The sequence below is a fragment of the Girardinichthys multiradiatus genome, chromosome 1 (genome assembly GCF_021462225.1).
Source record: "Girardinichthys multiradiatus isolate DD_20200921_A chromosome 1, DD_fGirMul_XY1, whole genome shotgun sequence".
Taxonomy (NCBI): Eukaryota; Metazoa; Chordata; class Actinopteri; order Cyprinodontiformes; family Goodeidae; genus Girardinichthys; species Girardinichthys multiradiatus.
This window is the reverse complement of record NC_061794.1, coordinates 39,283,403-39,306,845: the sequence shown is the minus strand read 5'-3', so window position 1 is coordinate 39,306,845 and position 23,443 is coordinate 39,283,403.

Here is a 23,443-nt window from a genome sequence, read left to right as displayed (position 1 = left end):
TTATTACTTTCCTGGTTATGCTTTAGTTTCATGTTTTTCTAGTTTCTGTTAGTTTGTATTCAAGAGTTTCCATTCTGCCCAAGCCACGTTTTGTCCGGTCAATCAACTTTATTCGGTTCACCTGCACCTAGTTAATCTGTCTTCTTGTTTCACCTGGTCACGCTCCATAAATACACACCTGTTCAGTTATTCATCGCGGAATCATTTTCAAATCATGTTCATGCCTAGGTTTCAGATCATGCTCATGTCTTGTTTGGATCATGCCATGCCTGTCTTGCCTGCCCGTTTGTTGTTTTGTTCCTGCCTCTTTCTGTGAGTGAGTTTTTGTTAATTAAATCTTTTTTCACCTACCGTCATGCTGCCTGCTCGTCTGCATTCTGGGGTCCTACGTTGCTCAAGTCCTAACATTTCAGGTGTTATTTCTAATAGTTTTTATGATTCTGCCTTACAGCTAATGAAAACCCAAAATATTTTTTTAGAAAGTTAAAAAGTTAGATGGATAATACAGAAATGTTATGTAATGGTCACATTATCGCCACCAAAACCACGGGGAAGACTCTTGACATCTACAGAAGGGTATACCATGAAGGGTCATTGCTTCAAAGGTTGGCTGTTCACAGAGGGCTAGATCCAAGCTTATAGGAAGGAAAACATACATTAGAAAAGGAGCACAATCAACAGGGATCACAGCCTCTAGAGAATTGTGAAGCAAACCCCATTCAAGCAATGGGAGAGATTTCCATGAAGTATACTGGAGCTGGAGCCAGTGCTTCAGGGGCCACCACACACAGAAGATGGGTTACAACTGTTTCCTTTCTTGTCTAAGCCACTCCTGAACTAGAAACATCAGAAATGTCTTACCTGCGCTAACGGTACGTTTTCTTTGTACTCAGAAGTGGGATTTTCCAATGTTTGAGTTTACAATAACAGGAACACCCCCTGAAGCTGAAACTCCGACTGGGGAAGTTGGAGTTTTCTGATCAGCCCCAAGTTAAAGAGGCAATATGGCTGTCATGCATATGGAACATAATGAAAGTTCCAGGTATTACCTATCAGAACGTTATATATATATATATTGTTTCACGGCACTAGTGGCATAGTGGTGGAGAGAAGGGGAAGACATGTGACAAATGTCACCGGGCTAGGACTCGAACCCGGGACAGCCGGGTAGAGGACTAAGGCCTCCGTACATGGGTCGCGCGCTCTACAGCTGCATCGTGAGCCCAAATATTAGCACTTTTGATCTCATTAAACCAATGGCACACAGTGCTTTAAATGATCTATTTGTAAGCATTTGTGAAAATGTTCCTTTTTTGTTTCCACTCCTGACATAAATTTGTTGTTACTGTTTTACTAAGTGCAGATAGCATCGAAACAAATAGTTCCCACTGGATTTCCAATTTGCAGCTAGAATCCGCTCTGCACTGGTGTGACACCATTCCCAGGTCTGAGCTCTGATTTCTTACAAAAATCAAATGCAGTATAAGGATAAAAAAAGAGTGGACAGTTGTCTAAAGTCCTCTTCTCAGATGGAAATTTAGCATTTCATTTGGAAATCAAAGCCCCAGAGGCTTGAGGAAGGGTGGAGAAAACACAATTCAAGTTGCTTGAGGTCCAGCGTGAGGTTTCCACAGTCAGTGATGGTTTGGAGCATTATGTCATCTGCTGCTGTTGGTCTACTGTGTTTTCTTAAGTCCACTGTCAACACAACCATCTACCAGGACAATTTAGAACACCTTATGCTACCAACTACTTATAAGCTTTATGGAGGTGCTGATTTCAATTTCTGGCAGGATTAAGGCCCTGTCCCAATACTCGCACTTCCACATTTGTCTCCCTCAAATTGTGTGTTCCCGTTGATGGGTTCGAATGCTTAGTGTTTCCCAATTCTCCAGAGTGGTCTTTCGCCCCGCCCCCTTTGTGCCCTTGATCCACACTTCAGCTAAGCGCACATCTAAGCGGACTTCGCCGAAGTATATTACCCACAATTCACTGCTGCAGGAGACGTTTTGAGCAAAAACCAATCACAACATCAATATAATCAACCATCAAATCACAATCATTAGAACTAAGTAAACTTTACACAGCAAGCCGACAACATATTTGTTTTACTGGTTTTCCAGGCTTAACATTGCAAGACGCCACTGACTTCAGGGTGATTCTGGGCAGTCAGTAGCCCATAACATTGAAATTACCTTTCAAACAAACACTGGCGCCGCGTCTAGAGTCTGGTGTATAAGCTTCCTTCAGTTCCTGCACTTTCTTCTCCTCAAAACAATTGCTTGTTGCAGTTTTGAAATATTTTTCTTAGCAGCAAGACTGCAAAAACAGGGATGGGTCCCGCCATTTGTGATGTCACAGTTACAGCACAGAGGTGCAAGTTGATGACGTAACGCCTACTATCCCATTTCTTGCTTGTAACCTGCGCACTTGAACCCCTATGTGCACTTTTACAAAGTACCCACTTCATTGAGGGGCGTAGGGTGTAGTATGGGTATTAGGACAGGGCCTTAGCACCTGGCCACACTCCCAAAGGTACCAGAAGCAGCTTCAATAACCATGGTGTTTCTGTGCTTGTTTGGCCAGCAAACTGGCCTGACCTGAACCCCACAGAGACTCTATGGAGTATTGTCAAGAGGAAGATAGGAGATGCCAGACCCAACAATGCAGACCAGCTAAAATCTGGTAACAAAGCAGCCTGGGCTTCCATAACATCTCAGCAGAGTGAGAGGCTGATCGCCTCCATGCGTTGCTGCTTTGATGCAGTCATTCATGCAAAACGAGCCCCGACCAAGTATTCAGATACACAGTACAGTACGTGTTGATACTACATAGAAAGCTGATATTTCTGTTTTAAAAATCTTTTTTTTCCCTTATGGGTATTGTGATCTTTACATTTTTGGAAAAACTGAACTTTTGATTTTATTACATGTGAACTATTGTCATGTGTTGGGCGCTATATAAATAAAACTGAAAACATTAACATCAACAGTGTAATTGGCACCTCTGTGTTATGAATATATGTGTTTCTCTTTTTGAATCAAAATACTGAAATAAATTAATTTAATGCGCCTAAAAGAAATGTAGAAAAAACTCTTGTAGGTTTACAATACAAAGATTATTATATACTCCAACCTTAAGACTTATTGATTTAATATATTTATGTATTAGTAATGTGCTTTAATGTGGTTGAAGGCCTCATAGATTTTCTCTGACACAAGGGCCTGCCCTTCCACCTGGGTCACTCTAAATCATCCACACCACCACCAGTGACCCTGCAGCTCGGACGCAGCTGGAGCCCAGAGAGGGGCCGTGTTAAATCACAGCAGCGAGCATTTATCGCAGTTATGTGATTGTACATTATAGAACAAGTTGATGTCACCAAGCCTGGTGTGTAGGGCAGAGGCGAGGGCCAGAGGAAGAGCTAGAAACAATTTGTTGATGTGCAGTTTTGTTTTCTATTATTTTGAGATATCTTGGAGCTTGGGGTGGGGGGGTGGGGCAACGACACACAAAAATCCCAGTTCAGGAGAAACGAATGAAAAGTAGCCACTGGAGATTTGGTTTGATATTTTATATAAAGGATAAGCAGGTATAGCCACTGAAGATGGATGGATGGATGGATGGATGGATGGATGGATGGATGGATGGATGGATGGATGGATGGATGGATGGATGGATGGATGGATGGATGGTACAGCAATAGGACCTCTTGAAAATGGTCACTGTTGTTGTTTTGGGTTTTTTAATTTGACTGTTAATAGATTTGAGAATAAAATAGGTTTCAGTCATTTTTTTATTTGTTTTGATTTTTTTACATTCCAGTGTACCCGATGTACTTGAATGTACCATAAGAGCACAACTGTAGGAAATCCCCTCTGGTCAGAGGGGCTCATCATGGCAGTACCCGTTGTGCTGTCGAATGTTATGCTGTGGAGCATTTTGGACTGGTTGAATGCTGCGGGCAGCTGTGTTTGGACCTCAGCAGATCCAGTTCCAGTGATGTTTACATTTAGCTTAATGTTGTTTCAGGAGGGGAACCAGCTACATACCTTCTGGTTAGATTCACCTTTCTTTCTCTACTGTAACTGCATGAGAAACCTTAATGTTCCCAAATAGCAGACTTCAGTGGTGTCACTTTTCAGAGTGCCACTACAGAACGTTGTATTGTGCACCTAGTTCTGCGCATAAACATTCTGCTTGTGTTCAGGTATAAAATAAGACATGAGAAACCAAACCGACAGCGATCTAACGGATATTTTTGGTATGAATACATGTACTGTTACACCCCTAAATGCTAGCAAAGTCTTCTGCTTGAATTGTGGTTCAAGTGCAGAGGTATATGGTGATTTACCAAATGAGATGAAGGAAGTCAGGACTGTCAGAGAGCAGTAGTAGTGTGCACACCTATAGCCAAGCTTATATCAGGGAGCTATGCCGTGGTTCTGCAACTCAAGTTTTTCCACATATTCAGTCATTTTTTTGAACTGGTGATGAAAAAACTGCACTACCGTAATGTAGCTGTTATCACAACAATTTAAAGCCACTCAAACTCTACAAGTCTGTCCACTTTACAATTAGTTTTCTCACCTTGCACCCTAAACGGTCACTTCAAGCTAATGCTATAGATGTGGATGAAAAGGAATTTAAAATATGCACATACAGTACAATCAGATAGCTGCAGTCATACACTCTCCTAACTTTGGCACAGAGACGGAGGAAAAATAGGCTGAAGCTGATGCAGGAGGGTTAGTTTTGAAAGAGCAGTTATTGATTTATATTTGTAAAATCTATAATAAACTTTATGCTTACAAATAACACCTGTTTGGCTTCAGGTTGTTCTTTTTTTTAAATACAAGATTCCAGTTGTTAAATAATCCTGGGTCACAAAGTGTTTCTAACAGAGAAAATATTTTTGGTAGTTGAGAAGAAATCCATTCTTCTCAGTTGTTTACTTTCACAGACCTCACCTGGTTTTCCTGCATAGGTGATTCTCATAGAGGAAAAGTGCGCTCCGTATTATTTTTCTGTGTGACCAATAAGTGGACATACATCCTTTCGAACCAATCTGTTCTCTGTTTACAGCCATAGACAGTGACAGGATTCAGCACCGTGGGTAGTATACACTATGTCATATATGAAAGTGTATGTTGGATTTTAAGGCTACAACTGAAAAGGCTATTTCTGTGTTTTAAAGTAATCCTTATCTGCTTTGAAAAACAATGGAAAGCTGGTTAGTAATTTCTTTGGTTCATATTGTCAAGATTTTTAGGTTTCAGGCTCTAAAAGATAGTGATATTTGGCTTTAATAGTGGAGTTATTGCAGAGGTCAGGATTTGTTCATGATGATGAAAGGTGTTTTTAGATTTTACTCATCAGAGCAGAGATTATATGAACAATGAACCTTCCTTGACTCCATGCTGACCTTTTGGTGCAGCATGTTGAACCTGCATGCTCTCTGTTCCTGAACTAACATTTACCTCTGCCAGAAACAGTCATTATTGAGTTCTTTGCATGGTTTGGCAGATCACTTCCAGCTTGGGAAAACATAGTACATGCTGTGTTATACATTAAAAAGTTGTGCTCTTGGTAAGAAAGAGTTAAATCATGATTTTATTGTCTATTATTCTGCTCTTGTTGTTTTATTTAAAACTTTAAGGTATGGCAAGAAAAAATCTGAATCTTTTAAAAATGACATTTTAGAAAAGTATTTATTCTTATCAAGCAAACAGTTTCTACTAATTGTATTACATTGAGTTTCTCATTAAGGTCAGGAATCCAACAGCAAATTAAAGATGATGGTTTCTTTTTTTAACTACTGAATAAACCGACAAACCATCTTATGGTAAGCTACAGGTCCTGGACTCTAGTCCTGACATTCATATTTGTAATTTCCATGTTCCTGTATTACAAATTACCTTCTGCACAAGAAAAGCAGGCCCACATTAATGTGTTTCCTCCACCATGCGCTGCACTTGGTAGTAGTTATGCATGGTATGGATCATTTAAATACATGGTTTATATAAACCTTTCCATTATTCTTCTTGCTTTAGGTTTAGTTTGTCCTGCTGGAAAGTGAACATCTGCTCCTGTATCAAGTCTTTTTCAGCCTTAAACTGGTTTTCTTCCAGGATTTCTCTGTTTTTATTTCTATTAATTTTCCCTCTAACTCTGGCCAGCCTGCTGCCACCACTGTGTTTCAGCGTGGGAATGGTGTGTTCAGGGTGATATGTGGTGTCCCTTTTTCTCCATACAGAGCGCTTTGCATATAATCCAGAAATCACCGTCAACAGTTTTGCTGTGCCTCTGACATGGCTAATAAAGTGGAAGTGGAATACATAGTTTGCAAACTGAAAGCAGGAGTTATCTTAAAATCTTTATTTTTGCCACTCTGCCACAGGAGACAGACTTGAGGAGTACATGACTAATAGTTACCCTTTTGACAGATTTTCTCACCTGAGCTGTGGCTCTTTGCAGCTCCTTCAGTGCTACCACAGGCATCCTAGCTTCTTCTCTGATTGATGTTCTCCTTGCCTGGCCTGTCAGATCAGGTGGACAGCTATGTGACAGGTAAGTTCACAGTTACTTTTTTAGATGTTGGATAATGGGTTGAACATCTCGCCAGCTGACAACAGGCAAGATGTTCTGAAACAGTCACCCGTCCATGGCTTCTTAAGCATGTTGTGCAGTTCTTTCATGACATTTGATTGTTTACTGCTGAATAATCTCAACTCAGTGAGAAGTTAAAAGTGAATTAGGACAACTTATCTCCTAGTCATTGATTCTGCTTTGTCATTTTCTTACCTTCTTTCAAAATACTCACATTGACATGTGATCAACATTGGCTCAGGACATTTCCACGGTAACTGCCCTCCCTCAGGCCGGGGTAAGGGTTTTTACTCTGCTCTGCTGGAGCAGGACGTAAAAATCTGTGCTCTGATCAGAGGAGGGGAAGCTGTGAATATCAGCCTCATTAATATCCTGAATCACCCTCCAGGGTTATGGAAATGTGACCTGGCTAGCCAAATGAATGAGATCAGTCTGGTTGATTTGCTGTTTGACACAAGAGACACCGCTTACATTTGCCTCATCTACAAGTTAGTTTCCCGTCTCTACTTACAAACACCTGAAGTCTGTTTAATATTTAAATTTTCAGCAAATTTAGAAACAAGCCTTACTTAAAGAATAGGTAAATAAAAAAAAAGTCTGAAATTCAATTTAGATACACAAAACCTGACATTTAGCGTTTTTGGGCTGAGGAAAGAGAAGCTAAAAGTCCATTAAGTGCATTCATCTATAATTTACCTCACTCTTGCTTACAGGGTGACTTGGGTGAGACTTTTTTCGGCTGGTACAGTACATAGCCATTGTACTGTCTAAAATGGCAAGACCGGCTGATGATTAAGTTTAAATTTAGAAAAAAAAAATTCACAATAGCTTAAAATAAAATGCTAGATTGTTATTGATTTTCCAGATGCTTAAGTCATGCAGAATTTTTTTTGCGTACACAAAAAGTATACTAGTATTATACTATAGATACTAGTATTACTATATATACTAGTATTATTTTACTTATTTATTATCTCTTTCTAATAGTGGAATCATGGACACTGACTTTTAAGGGTTAGTTCTATCCTAGTAGAAAGAGATGTCACATCACAGTAAGCTTGTTGAGCTTGCTGATAAATAGATCCTTGGAGTAGTGGAAGACTAACAAGCTGGTAAAATGTATTCTGTTTCAAGCCACCTCATCCGCTGATTTGGCGAAACAGTTGATCCTCAGTCTGCTGGGCAAATTTTCAACTATGAGACCTGGAAAGCACAGGAACATACCATCTTGGATGCTGATTCACAACCGACAGTCTGACGCAAAATCTAAAAGTTTACTTGATTCTTGGCAGAGCTGGAGTGTACTGGTGAGTCATAGCGGATCGGATGGATTGATACGACAGGCTGGCTCAAGCAGGGTAACCCAAATTAAGAACACAGATGTTGTTCGGTAGAACAAAACAGCACCATGTTCAACATTTGCTAAGATTATGTTGTATCCCACTGACATAAACATTTCCATTTTGACTTGTTTTCAACTAACAAAGTTGTTAAAGACGGTGTAAGTCTGAGTAGCTTGTTAGCCTTCCACCAATCCGAGGATTTATCTTCTTTCTAACAAACTCATGCTGATATGACATCTTTCTGCAGGTATAGGAACTATTATTGATAACGTCACAAAACCTCACCTTAGAAAATATAAACTTACTCTAACTGAGGAGTGAAGTTCTTTAGATGTTGTTCTGGGTTGTTCAGTGACAACCCTGGATGAGTTGTTGATGCCCTCTGTAATTCTGGTTTTCTTCGTTTGTGGGTAATGGCTCTCAGTGTGATCCGCCGGAGTCCCAAAACCTCTGGAACATTTAAGTGTGACAGAAAAGCAAAGACAGAAGACTTGTGAAGGGGAGGCAAATCGTTTTTCACAGCACTGCGTGAGACACGGCTCAGTGAAGAATGTCATGAAACTAGTTCTGTTGACGTTCTGTTGATTTATAGCCTAATATGAAGTATGAAAGGACATTAACTTCCTTCACAGTCATACTGGATCTAATGCTGTTTGTCAGACAGTTCAGTGTATCACTCATGCCCTATTTGGCTTGTGTCTGCCTGTTGTCCTGTATGAATCTCGGAGCGTGTGTGCATTTGTTGTCCACAGGCAACTGTTCAGTAAATAGGGCAATTAAGTGTGAAAAGCAAAAAGGAGCGAGCATGTTCCTGTCTCTTTGGTGGGGGAGATAATTTATGCTAATAACATCTCTACAGCTCAAGCTGCCCAAAAATGATAGCAGACCCTTTTGGCTTCAGAAGAATCTTTTCATCCTCTTGGAGAAAAAAAGTGGTTTTTCAACACCTTGCAAATAAGACAGCTGTGTGGCAGTGAATGAGTCTCTATCCCTGCCTTTCATCTCCAGATGATAATCTTTTCTCCTTCACTGTCTTGTATGGTGCATGTTTCTTCTTCTTTTAGTCCATGGTACATTTGAAGCCTTGCTCGTTCTCTGCACTCTCTTACAGCCTCACACCCTGCTTTCTATCATTATGCTCCTCTTAGGAGCCGTCATAGGATGCCCCAGCACGTGTGAATGCATTACTGTAAATAGTATTCTATGCATGAGCGATGCTTCTTAATAACACTTAAACCCAAGCTCAGTATGCTGCTCATATGACATAAATTCCTCTATCATACTGAGGGACACAGAGGCACTGGATGGCTAAGAGAGCAGGGGCCATGCTGGCAGTTCAATAAATAATCCCAGTGAAAGTGAGAGCAATAAACCATATGAAATCTCTACCAGCTGCCTACAGACATGCTCAGACCTGGGCTCCTTGTCAGCTGAAAGCAGAAAACGTGGATGGTTTTTCCTCTTTTGTGCATCAAAAAGAAGTAAATATTTGTCACAAGCCAGATATTTTGTTGTAAAGGAATAGGACATTTTAGAAAAATTGAGTTTTCTGCCTAACACATTCAATAACTGTAGTTGCCATGCGTTGCAGTGTTTATAATGGTTGTTTTTCTAGAAAATGGGAATGTCATGGATTACATGGTGCAGGTTACAGGGCTGATGCTGAGTGGCAGTGTGTTTATTCATCTGAATGATGCAGGGTTTATTGCTTATTGTCTGAAGACTCCTGTTAACTTGAGAGCTGCCTTCTATTGTCGGAGGTGTTTGACTAAACCTCTTTCTACCAGGATGTTAAAAACTGATTTTCTATCAAATACCAAAGCATTTAACATAAGAGGTCTCTTTTGGAATCCAAACGCAACAATATTTGAAACTGAGAGAAAATGGAAAATAGGGGAGAGGGTCATTCAGCCAAATCTGTGACAACAGAGAACTTTGGAGAATCAAGAATGGGGCTGATATGAGACCTTGAGTACAATAACAAATAATCATTTCTACTGCAACAAAAATATTATTTTGATATTTGAAATGAATACAGGGCTGCACAGTGGCGCAGTAATTAGCACTGTAGCACTGTTCAGCAAGACAGTCCTGGGTGTGAATCCCAATCCGGGGTTTTCTGCTTGAGGTTTTCATGTTCTCTTGGTGTTAGTGGGGGTTCTCACCAGGTACTCCAGCTTCCTCCTACAATTCAAAAACATACTTGTGAGGTTAATTGCTCTCTCTGAATAGCCTTTAATTGAGCTGGCATTGTTATCAGAGCTGCACACCCCCACAAAAAAGGTGGAAGGAGGGGGGTGTCAATAGCTGTATGTAATAAAACTTTATTTATGATGATGTATTTAGAAAATTTTAATAATTAATAATATTTGCAGTCTGAATTGCCTGTGTAAAATATATATACCATTAAATATATTTTAATTCACAACCTTTAGTATAATTATAGAAGGTTGTATGATAATTGAAGATACTGTTGCCTTTCTAAAATCCTGTCCTTGGAGAAGGTCAAACATGTGGCAAAACTGTTTTAAAAAGAAAATTAGAATGAGCATGGAAGCTGCTGGTCACGTTGTTTTGAGTCTCCATGAAGGTTTAGAAATGTTTAAAGGTTCAGCAGTTTTTTTGGCACAACAGAAATGGACTTTTAGAGCAATCATGTAGACAGATGTAACAGAAATTTCATCAGTGCTTCTGTCCAGGACAGATTTAAACCTTATGTTTACCTGTTCCTGAATGGTACAAGCAGAACATGCAGCTGCAGCAGACAGACTATGGGCTCAACATAACATTATTTAGTTGAGATTATGGATTTATTAAATAAAGGAGGTTGCAACACAGCTATGTAGTTGTATAGCAGCTACAGTATCTACAGTAGCATTCCGCAACAAATAATTTAACCTGTCAACTAGGGCTGAAACAATTAATCGGATTAATCATGATTAATCGCTTATGAAGATAATGGTCAACTAATTTAGTAATCAAATAATCCTTAACTGGAGTACACAGACTCTTAAGCATGCCATTTACTGAAAGAAAAACCCACTCAGAGCAGTAATTAGGCCAAAATTGTACAAACAAATATATACATTTTTTATTTAAGATGTAAAACCTTCTTAGTCTGTAAATATGCTCTATCCTGAACTCGTCAAGTGGTAAAGATTCAGCTTTATCTGGTTCAAATAGTGTAAAAAATCTCCTATTAAGCAACTTTTGCTATCTGATTATTAATTAATTAATCGAAAAAATAGTCAACAGATTAATCGATTAGCAAAATAAATGTTAGTTGCAGCTGTACTGCCAACTACTTTCTGCGGGAGGTAAAAATGTTAGGAAAAAACCTCCTTACTCTTTTATTCAAAGCTTTGTTGTACTATTCTGTTAACTCTACAATGGTGACAATCATTTTCTATTTATTTAAGTTGTTGGTTTTATTTATTTATGTTGGGCAACAAGAGGATGCAAATTCTAAATAATAATGTGTAAGATATGGAGGGAAAACATATTTATGAGTTTTTCTTATAAAGTAATTTAATTTCAACCTAATATTGCCTCTCCTTGGCCTATTCACAGGAGAAAATACTGTCAAGCAGCCATTCAGCAGGTAAACCCATATGAGGCTGTTCTAACATCAGATCACAGCTGTTTTAGGTGGAAAACACTGAAGATAGTCTCTGATTCAGAGCTTCCAATCCCACCGTTAAATAAGTGAAACAGCTCTTTCAGAAGCTACAGATCATATGCTAACTTCAGCTTGAAACAACAACAAAAACAGAACTTGCCTGCTAACATTATTTAGCTCAACTGTAACTTAAGAAACATGTTAGAAATTTTAGCAATCTATCTCTGTTATGATTTGTGGGTGTTTTGGGGTTTTTGTTGGTCTTATTCACAGTTCAAGTTTTGAATCATGTTTCTGTTTATTTTTCTAGTCATGTTTTAGTCTTGTTCATGTTTTGTCAAGTTTGGTTTTTGGTTCTGGTCATGCTTTAGTTTTTGTTTGTTTGTATTCAAGAGTCTCTATTTTTGCTCCAGCCACGTTTTGTTCTGTCTGTTAATTAACGTTATCCGGTTCACCTGCACCTAGTTAATCTGTCTTCTTGTTTCACCTGGTCACACTCCATATATACACACCTGTCCTGTTTATTCCTTACGGAAACATTCTCAGATCATGCTCGTTTCTTGTTTTGTGGATCATGCCAAGCCTGTCCTGCCTGTCCGTTTATTGTTTTGCTCCTGCCTCTACTGAGAGTGAGTTTTTTTTTTTTTTTATTAAATCGTTTTGCACTTACCCTTATGCTGCCTGTTAGTCTGCATTCCGGGGTCCTCTATCTCGCAAGCCATAACAATCTCAGACTCTCTATAAATGACTTTAAACACAAAGTAATATATTTAAGCATTTTATTACCCTCTTCCCTGGATCAATTGATTGTGGCACATCTGTAGGTAGGTTCAGTTTTCCTTTTTGGTGGATTTGATTGACAGGAGGTCCATCAGAAAGAGGAACAACAGGCTGCAGGGGGCAGGAATGTTGTTTATGTTTTCTGAATTTTTATGAGAAAGCATGATGCCATTAAAGGCTGCACATTGTTGCTATTTATTTCATTCTGTTTTTATTTTGTTTTATAAGTTGTTGCAGCAGTGCTCCCTTCAGGATCTGGTGCTTTAGGTGACTGCCTATCTGGCCCTGAATGTTATGCCTCTGTGTTGGTCTATGATAGATACAAGCTCTGCAGGGTTGCCCATTGGATGCTGGAGATGGGTACCTCACCCCAGAATTCAGGTGTCTTTGTTGTTAGCCTTCTTTCAGCTAGCTGACTGGCAGTGTGCAGGGAGAGAGGGAGCTGTGTGTAACGCAGGGCTCCATAGAGTCAGAGAAAACTCTGTTCACTCTGGGAGTAGGGATGAAACTTTTAGTGTCTCAAATGGTTACCAAGATATAATTCTTAAGATTAGTAAAACTACTGTTCTTAATATACAATCTGCTACTATCACTGCTAATAATATTTACCTCCTGCCTGTAATAACATTTTCTACATATTATTTACAAATTTAAACAAAACTGTGATAATATTTATAACTGATGAATTTGCACATAAAAATATTAATACAAAATGTTCATATTATTACATGTCTATCCAGCAGTTTTTTGGCATCTCATTAAAAAGATTTAAAAGCTGTAGATTCCTTATTAGTCATTATTAGATGTAACTCTTAACACTAAGGTGGCGTTCAAGCTCATCTAGTGTTTCTATGATGTGGGTTTAAAGTAAAAAAATATCAGTCAGTCAGTCATTTTCTACCGCTTATTCCATAGTGGGTCGCGGGGGAGCTGGTGCCTATCTCCAGCAGTCTATGGGCGAAAGGCGGGGTACACCCTGGACAGGTCGCCAGTCCATCACAGGGCAACACACAAACTCATTCATACACCTAAGGGCAATTTAGAGTTACTAATTAACCTAACAGGCATGTCTTTGGACTGTGGGAGGAAGCCGGAGTACCCGGTGAGAACCCACGCATGCACAGGGAGAACATGCAAACTCCATGCAGAAAGACCCCAGGCTGGGAATCAAACCCAGGACCTTCTTGCTGCAAGGCAACAGTGCTACCAACTGCGCCACCGTGCAGCCCGTAAAAAAATATTTAAAAACAAAAAAACATTTTCCTTGTTGGGTTTCCTCTCTGTTCCTGTGGGGGCTTTGAGTGAGCCTGTTCCTTTATGTCCTGCTTCCAGCTTGTTTCTTACCTGTAGGTTTGTTTTGGACTTGTATTATTAAAATCGTATTTTACATTCAGTCTGATTAAAAATCTTCTTCCTGCATTTGGGTGCATGACCTGGTCTGGATTATGACATTCTGTTTACAGTTACAGTGCCTTGCAAAAGTAAGCTTAAGCTCTTTTCCTTTTTGTTACGTTGCAGCCACAGTCTTGAAGCACAGCATGCACAACACAGTTAACCACGTTGGTGGCAGCATCATCCTGAGGGGATGTTTCAGTAGAGACAAAGAAGTTGTTCAGAGTTGACAGGAAGATGGATCACTGGGCATTCCTAAATGAAAGCTTTTAAAGGCTTCAAATGACTGGAGACTGGGATGGGACTGGGGTCAAGCAATATAATATAAAAGAGATATTAGTGTTGCCGTGTTGGGTGGTTATTAACAAACTTAACTTGATGTGGAGGCCCTCAAATGAAATTCTGCTTAGGACCCAATACAGTTTGGACTTTGAGGGCACATTCACACTGCTCGTCAGGTCCAGGGATCAGTAAAAGTGAGAAAATTCACACTTCAGTTGGCCCGGTTTGCTTTCACGCAAAGATGTTTAGATTGGACCAAACACCGTCATGCAGTTGCAACAGATTGTTTCGGGGGGCAGTATTGCTCCTGTATTGTGAGGATCGAGAAGGAAAAAAAGTATAAAGAAGAAGGTCTGTCTCATCGGGGTTTCTGTTCCTACTTTGGTTTTCAAATGTAGTTGTGCGCCTGCACCTCTTGACTACTCTTTCGTTGTCAGATTTGCGCTCTTATAATGTTTTTCTTCTTCTACTCAAATATGCTTCTCTTACGTCACATTGTTGGTACGCTGGGAACAGTACAAAGCACTGTGAGACTGTTCGGTCTAATGTAACAGGTTTGTTTCTCTATTTTTTTTCTCCGCTGTGTTCTTTGTGTAGCAGTTCAACTTTTAATACTGTAATGAAAATATAACAGTAAACGTTACTATCACACCTTGCTCTGATTTGTCGAGGAATAATTGTTCAGGTAATCTTAGTCTGAATTAATTGTGTTAATTAATCACCCCTGTGTCCTCGTGCTCCCTCCCTCAAATAAAGACATTGTAGGTCTTTTCACATTATGTTCCATCATGAAGGTCAGAGTGTGGGTAATAGACTGTCGTTTCCAATTTGTACTTTCACACAAAGGAAGAGCAAATGCATTATTGAGATCATATCAGCCAATTTAAAATTGGACAACAGTATGGTCAGATTTGCATGTGTGCAGGATTCTTAGACCAGCCCAGCAGAGAGATATGCATGTCTTGTTCAGCAGGAGCAAGTCTGGAAAACAAACACAAACCAGTTACTCTTTTTTTTGTTTTGAAGATTTTCTGTTTTACAGCCAGGGGGGACAAGCAATGACGTTCCAGTATCTGACCATGCAGTATGAAAAGAAAAAAGCGAAATGAAAGAAATCTGCAACCAAACAAATTTCCCACAAGGCAATACTCAGACAGGCATTTTACTGCTATGTGTTTTTCCCCACTAGTTTGTGTCAGGGAAAGAGGTGAGATCAATTTCTAGAGGATTAGGCAGCCCAGGGAAAATGATTGCTTTTTCTAATACTTAGTAACAATTTTTCAATTTCCTGTAGTCTTTGTTACTCTCAACATTTTTGCAAATGAGCAAAACAGAGGCAAGCGTTGTTGCTGCTCTACGAACTTCACCTTGGGACCAAGCATCATTTGCATATATATTGAGAGCATACGTTTTTGGTTTATAATAGTCACCATTCTGGGTGGGGGTGGGGAACCGGGGGCGGCTGGCAGGCATTCTGTCACCTGTTATGAGGCCCTTGTCCGCGAATGTCCCTGGGAGACGAAAAGCAGGCGATAATTGCAGTGCTGGGACTAAAACCGGTGTTGCTCTCTACACTTGCACATTGTTTTAAATCTGAGGGAAAAAAGAAAGACAGCCAGAGGCTTTGGTTTTGTTACCGAAACTCTCAGAGCTTTGCAAAATTCACAGAAAATGACATTTTTCCATCGACGCAGTGCTGATTCTGTGGTGATTACAGTTGGAGCCAGACACTAATAAATCCACACGTTCCACTCTTTGCACTTTCAGAGGGGCTAACTACATTCAGGCAGAATCAGAGAAGATGCGCTGCAGATGGTCACATGACAAATGGCTTTTCAGCCCCTTTATGGAGATTTGAAACATAACTGAGTGTCTCTACAGTGATGTGTGCACTTGCTATGACTCACAGTGAGTCTTTTTGCTAGAGGACAAATCAGCTCTGTTACGTCTGCCTCAGTCTTTAGCCATGCTTTTAGATGTCATGTCAAAGATTTTTAAAGAAGACTCCATAATTCAGTCTTTTTGTGATTTTTGTTGAGGATCTCAAACCAATATACAACAGATTAAATTCACCTGGGAGGAAGTAATTTATTTCTCTGTTGCAAGTTTTTGTATTATTTTGCAGTTTTTGATGGATACGTGTTAAGTTGTGCAAAGAGTAATGTGAGCATTCCCGTTTGCACGCTGAGGCATGTTCACCACGCATCACTGCTTTTGTGTGTGTTGAGCGTCTTTCAAAGGGCATGCTTTTGTGCAGGCACAGATGATGCAGCTGGCAGAAACATGGCTATTGCTGGAAGCATGTCCACGTTGGCACACTTACAGAAAGCCTGGGCTCCTGGGTCACACATTATATAGGCTGCATAAAGGCTGCCTGTCCGTCTGCTGTCTGGTTCCTCCATAACGGCTGTAAAACACCGCAATGGATAGAGATGGAGAATACATTTTATTTAAGTCCAGAATTCATCAGTTAGCTGATTAAAAAATGTTGGATTTTGATCGTTAGTTGCAGTTTTGTAATAATAATGCTGCCTGTAATTTCAAAAACTATTGTTTTGTTATTATATTATACTTAATATTTATTCAGCCTAAATTATAGCTTATTGTTCATTAAAATAAGCAGTTCAATATGTTTTTTAGAGTTTAGATAAACTTTTACACCATAAGTTGATGACTAAATGTATTGTTGTATTGTAACAAATATCAGCTACTTTAAAATATATTAGTGTTTATAATTCACTATATTAGAAGTCAGCCTGAAGAATAAATTATTTACCTCCCCATTGAGTAAAAAATTGGACTTTAAGGAAGAGAAGATTTCTATTTTTTATCAGGATTCATATTCTTTAAAGGTAAGAAGTAGGTATGTAAGATCTACACTTTAAAATCAAGTCTTATACAAACCTATAACCAAGAATGAAGTCTACCATGAATCAAATCTTTTCAAATACAGCTCAACCTCTCATTAACCGAGACTTTTGGGTGAGGAGCTGTCATGAGGGACTGATCAGCCAATCAGAAGTGGTCTTTAGTTTAACTACTGCAACAAGATGACGGGGGAAGAAATAGTATATTATTGGATTTCCTTAACGGCATCTGGAAGACAGATCTAGATTCAATTCAATTGTCTATTATTATATGAAAATTTTGACACTCTATTAATTTTGGTGCTCATCTTCTTCGGACCAGGAGACTTTTTGAAAATGTAACAGGTTATAACTTCTGATCAAACCAAAATAATGATAATTGACCTCTTGCTGGTAGATATGTTGGAATCAGGTATGGCCAAAAGGCTAAAATTTAAAAGTTACATAATGGCAAACGGGCCGAAAGAGCCAATACTTGGTGTTTATATAAGCAACATGGTATAATAGAAGTTTGGACTGTCCGAAAAACATTAATTATTTCAGGAAAACAAGTTAATTTATTTGAGAAAACAGCTTTTTTGAACTGAAGGTTAATTTTTGTTGAATCATAAAATCCAGTTGGCCAACTAAATTGAGCAGGATGGCAAAGGGTCTGTGGAGATGCTAGGTCAAAACGGAGAGTTGTGTGTTGTGACATTTTTTATATTTGAAAAGTAGAAGTGGTTTTGTTGATAACCCCTAGCAAAAACATTATGCAAACCTGTTCTAGAAAATGAAATCTTTACCGAAATGTTGTTTGCACATTCCACGCTATGGCTGGCTGCTTTTTCTTTAAACTTTCAAAAAGAAAGTTGCATAATATCAAGCAGGTTTAGAAATATGGCCCCATTTATGTTGTAATTGCTTGACAAATTAACCAGCACAGACACCTGTCAAAACAGCTAACAATCCCTGTAAATCCACCTCCCAACAGGCTCATCTTGACGGACTAAGTTGGTAATGACAACTCTCCAACTCTGTTCCCTCAGGCTGAAGGATGAGAGCACCGCGGACTCCTCTCCTCCCATCCGTCCCTATTACGACAATGCATCAAATAGACATTTTAATTTGAAGTTCATTTTCTGCTTAAGGCTCTGTAAATGTCTGCAAGCGTGCATGCTGGACTGGACAACCTTTCAGTGAGATCCGTTTGTTTCTGGGTCCTAATGAAATGTTCATTTTTTATCGGCAACGTTTTGATAATGTGCAACAGTGTAAATTTTTACCTTGTGGCGACTGTTTGGAAATTAGGAGCTTCCAGGAACAAAAAAATTAGTCATAATGTTTCATGTACAGCACTCCTCCTCCATTTTGACACAAGACAAAACTGTTGATTCACTGATTTTCACAAACAACCCAAACTGCCAGAAGTATAGCGGTGTGCCTCTTAGCAAACCTCGTCACTCAGCAGTTATATTGTTGTGCACCCAATGACCTCCTTTTTTAACAGAGCTAGTGTGGCGATAACGTGCGTGAAATGAGCGCTACGGCCTGCCAGCGGTGCCTGAATCCTTGCAGGGCCTGACACCTGCCTGCGCTCAGCTGTTCCAGCCACGCTTGACCGCATGTGGCTAATAAACAGACCTGTTTTTATCACTGGAACTCCATTAATGGGGGTCGCAGTCACCTGAATCCCTCACTGGGGCGACATCAAATTACAAGGCAAATGTAATGGGTTTTGCTATATTGCCACACACTGAGATAGTGAATTACACCAAGAGCCTGATGTTAATACATGTCCCCAGGATGCTGGCTCTGTGTTTTATGATGACTACAGAGCAAACCAGGTCAGCGCTCAAATTGTCATGCTCTTTGCTTCCATTGCTCCAGTTATATCCATATTGTCCATTGAAAGAAGGGACAACAGCATGCAGCAGGTTGTGTGCTTTATATGTCCACCACTTTTAGCTCTTTGGACAAGTTATGGAAGTAGGCATGGGTTGGTATGACATTGTCACGATACCATAACCATTTTCATGGTGTTTACATAAAAATAGAAACAAAAATACACAACATGATTTAACTGCTTTTATTAAGATTAGAAAAGTAACAGTTATTCCCTGCGAAAATAATACAATATGCTGATTAGCATATTTATGATGATGGTTATAAGGTTTAGTTGTTATTTCGATTTTGATACATAGATACTTGTAAAAACTCAGGTTAAACACGGGTTAGGTTTAGAAGTACAATATGCTGATATTAGTTGGTTAATGAGTTAGGCTGTCTGCTCTGGTAGCCAGTCAACAGACATGCTGCTCCAACCTTATCAACTTTAATTTAAAAATTTCCTTAATAGCGATGAGTGGTGCCCTAGGTATGATAACCTTGAGTCAGTATACCATGTACCGTATAACGGCATTAAACCAGACAGGTTGCCAGTCCATCACAGGTTAGTTAAGGGGGCCCTCTAAGTGTGTGAGATCCAGTTTGTTCACTTGCTGATTTTTTTTACTTGTATTTGTGTTTTATTAATGATAACGGTGTCATAATGCTGGTTTAGAATCTGATACCACACAACCACGAGACGCAAAGAGAAAGTTTTGAAACTGTTTATTTTCAAGCAGTAGATGCTAGGATAAATGGGAACCAGGAACTGGGTAAGCGGCTCAATTCTGGAGTTATCTAGGCAGGCAAAAAAACAAATTTAGACGGGTCCAGACTCAGGGGGAAAAAGAAAATCTTGCTGTTAGTGATTTGTTAGATGGACTTACTGAGTGAGAGGCTGGGTAAGGAAGTAGGGGGAATAAGTCCTTCCCCACAGCGTCTGTGGTTGGCAGGCAGTGAGCCAACTAGTTCCTGTGATCTCGAGTTAGAAAAACTGTTCTTTCTTCTGCGGGGAAAAAACTCCGCTGCAACTTGAGGCAAACGATGGAGGGTGGACAGGCAGGTGAATGCTCCTCTGAGTTGGGTCCAACGGTTCTCCTTGAAAGGATGGGCTTGGAGGTAGAGAGCAAGAACCATGAGTCTGAAGGTGTCGCGTTTCTGGGTTTCCAGTCTCCTTAAGACATGACTCGGGGACAAGCAGGCGCATGTCACTCCATGAGAACCCCGACTGGGCAGGATCTGTAGAATAGGGGAAAACAACAAAACGATTAGTTTCCTGGGAAAAAAACAAACTGCATTAGAGCAGGGGTTGAGCCTTTTTACCACTAAGTGAACACAACGGGCTGACGCCTTCCCTTGGTTCTCCACTCCTTAAAAACCCAGCTGACTGCTGTCAGAATGAGGAACACCTGTGCAGGAGCACCTGTCTGTCACACTCTAAGGAAAAAAAAAGAAAAAGCAAAAACACAGCAAGGCCCAGCACAGCACATAACCCGCACACAAACACTGTGGAAGTTGACAAACGGTGTGTTTGCTTTGCATTTTCCTACTGTTGGGAACGCTTGTCAGAGTTTCGAAAAGCAATTCATCTAAATGGCCTTAAAAACTGTTGTTCAGTCAATAACACATTTTCAGCTCAGCGGTGATCAAAGTGCTGTGGAAGTTTTCTGTTTGGCCACAGTTCATACTTATGGCTGTCCTTGTGTCAGCATTTACATTTTAAAACTGGGATAATTTGTAAACATGTACAAATATTTAACTTGAAAGCAACAACACAACAGTGTTTTAGGAGCGTTGCAGTTTAGAGCACCACTGATTAGAACCCTAACCCCACCACTTAATAATTTCTGTATGTCTAACATTTAAAAAAATTTATTGAATTTAATTAGATATGACACAAAACAAAAAAAATAAGCACAGTCAGGGATCAGCTGGTTAACCTTGATCAAAGCAATAATTTAGCAGAGTTTGATACTTTGCTGTAGGCAGCTGAAATAAAAGGCTCCCTCTGTGAGGTCTGCAGTAATAACCAGAAAAAGCAATGTAACTGAAACAGTCAATGACAAGAGGTTTGGTCCTGATTATTGAACCTTACATCTTTTCTATGGCCATACATCTTCCTCTGCCAGGCCTCCCTGGGGCTTCTGGCTATCCAACACCATGGGCCAGCTCATGAGGAGGAAGAAGGGACAATAGTACCTGCAGGTCCCTATCCACCCTTGAAAGATGCCACCGGGGGCCTCATTGACAAATTGTCCTTGTCTAGGCACTTGAGGAAGTGGGGATTGCAGTAATTGCATATTTTCCTCTAATTGCATTTGTCACATGTGGGGTCTGCGGCTATGGAGCAGGGTCTGAGACCTTTCTCAGTGATGTGTTAAAGCAAACAGCTGAACTCTCACCTGCACCACAAGAAGGCGATGTGCACGAAGAGGCCTTCAAAGAGGGCAATAAATTATGTAGTGGCACAAAACATCAGCATAGCAGCAGTGGAGACAGGCACAGACGGAGACATGCTGCAGGTCCATTAAAAGCTTAGACGTGGCCGTGGAGGTTTTCACTCGACGTTGCTGATTAAGGACAAGTCAAGGGCTTCAGTCTGAATGATCACATGATACTTATACTGCAGTAACAGGCAGAAAACATTTAACTACAAGTTAGAGGATGTCTGATAATTTTAGTTTTAAATAGATTTTGTATATAATCAAGTGCAATGTAGGATCTCTGAATCTTTAAATTCAACTGGTGATTAAGGAAGTAAATGCCATAGAATGGAAAGGTAAACATATTATATGCTTTATATTGTTTTGTTTAGAGCTGGACCAGTAAAATAGAAAAATTATAAGAAAGAAATCCTGAAGATCTTTAATATTCCTTGTGGGGTTAATCTGAAGCATCTGACTGGTGCCGTATTTTCTGTTCTTGCAAAGCTTTGACCTGCTAAAACTGAATTTAGTGAATTTCCATTTCTGTTTAAGAATTACAACATAAGAACATTAAACATGTTCATTCAAATCTTCCTGCCATGAGTGGTCATTAATTATTTAGGAGCAGGAGGTGACGCAGTGGCGACGTCACACCATGTGTGTGAAACAGCAGTTGCTGTGAAACAGGATTCTAATATTTTGAAATAAAAAGTAATTGTTTACAGAGTTGACACTTCGAAATGTTTATGACGTATCATTTTAGCAGTTATTGCGATCAGCAACAAAGCAGCAGTTGTTCCCAAACTTATGCTTTGGACCTGCATAATAACAGTGGGAGAGATTCCAAACACCGACTGCTGGTGCAGTGTACAGTCACAAACTGTATCTGTTTTTATCTTTTATTTGGAACTAAAGCTTTTTTAAATCTCCTACAACATTTATTACCATCATCATTTTTGCCATTTAGTTTAATCTTTGAAGAGAACCTTAAGGTCCATCCCACACTTGACGATTCATGTTTGCAAGCATTTCTGAAACCAACATATTTCATAATAGACAGGATAAAATCTTAAAAGGATAAATCAGAAAAAAAAAAACTGTGTTATAACATAACCTTCCTGTTACCTGTTGAAAGTCTTTCTCTCTCTTGCTCAGTCACAATGAAAGCAGGCATGTCTCAACATTTTGCAGAAAATACATTTTCTTTTTAATAGCTACTTATATCTTCCTTTGACCTAAACACCTTATTGATAGTGAGAATCACTAACTTTGAGTCTTTTTCCTGCAGTAACAACGTCCACACCAAAAAGTGTTGTTGTTAGCATGACCCGATGACGCATAAGAAATCAAAAAAAGACCAGATTGTTTGTTTTTTTCCTACCAGCGGTTCACCTATCAGGTCCATCTGAGCTAAAAACAGCCTGATTCTGGTCCCCATTTGATTTTTCTGTACATCTCTAGTTATGTCTGCTGAAAAATACGCAACAAAAAGCAGAAAATGTTCTCCACTTTGAGCTGAACAATGACAGAAATTATTTATTCATTGCCACAGGAGTTTTAGATAAATCCTTTGCCATTTGTATCAGCTCAATCTTCAGCCCAGTTTCACACGTTTCTGTCCTGTTTTCCTGCTTCAGCAAAGTTTCACGTCAGGGTGGCGGCAATAATAACAAGCGTCTCTCATCTTGGCTTCTGCCGCCTCGTGATATGCGGCCAGGCTGCTGCATTATACAGAGGGGTTGTACAACTACATTTTAATCCACTCGTGTTTCTGCCCTGATAAAAGGATTCTCTCCATCTCTTTCTGTTTAATTCACACCATCATCAATCAAATGTGTCCCTCCCCCCTCCCCCCTCATCCTCTTGGGTTTTGGGGGGATCTGCAGCAGATAGGTTGGGGGTCCCCAAGGGGGTTAGGGACATGACGGACCGGTCACAGATGCCACAGAAATTAAAATGCAAGAGTCTGTGCAAGGTGTTACATTTCTCAGACATGCTCATTTGCAGGAATATCTGAGCAACATAAGGAGGCTTATCTGTGATTTCACAAACGACTCTCACAAGATTATGTGAATATGATTAAAAAGAATGCTGCTTCTGCGTGCAGTTGCCGTAGTTGGGCTACAAGTGTGGAAGAGTCCCAGTGTGGTAGATGCACTGTTTTTGTCTTCAGCCATTGTCTGCACATGACAGTCGCCACAGGCTACTTAGTAATGAACATGTGCCTGTAGCATGTGAGCTGTGCAGAGCTTATGAATA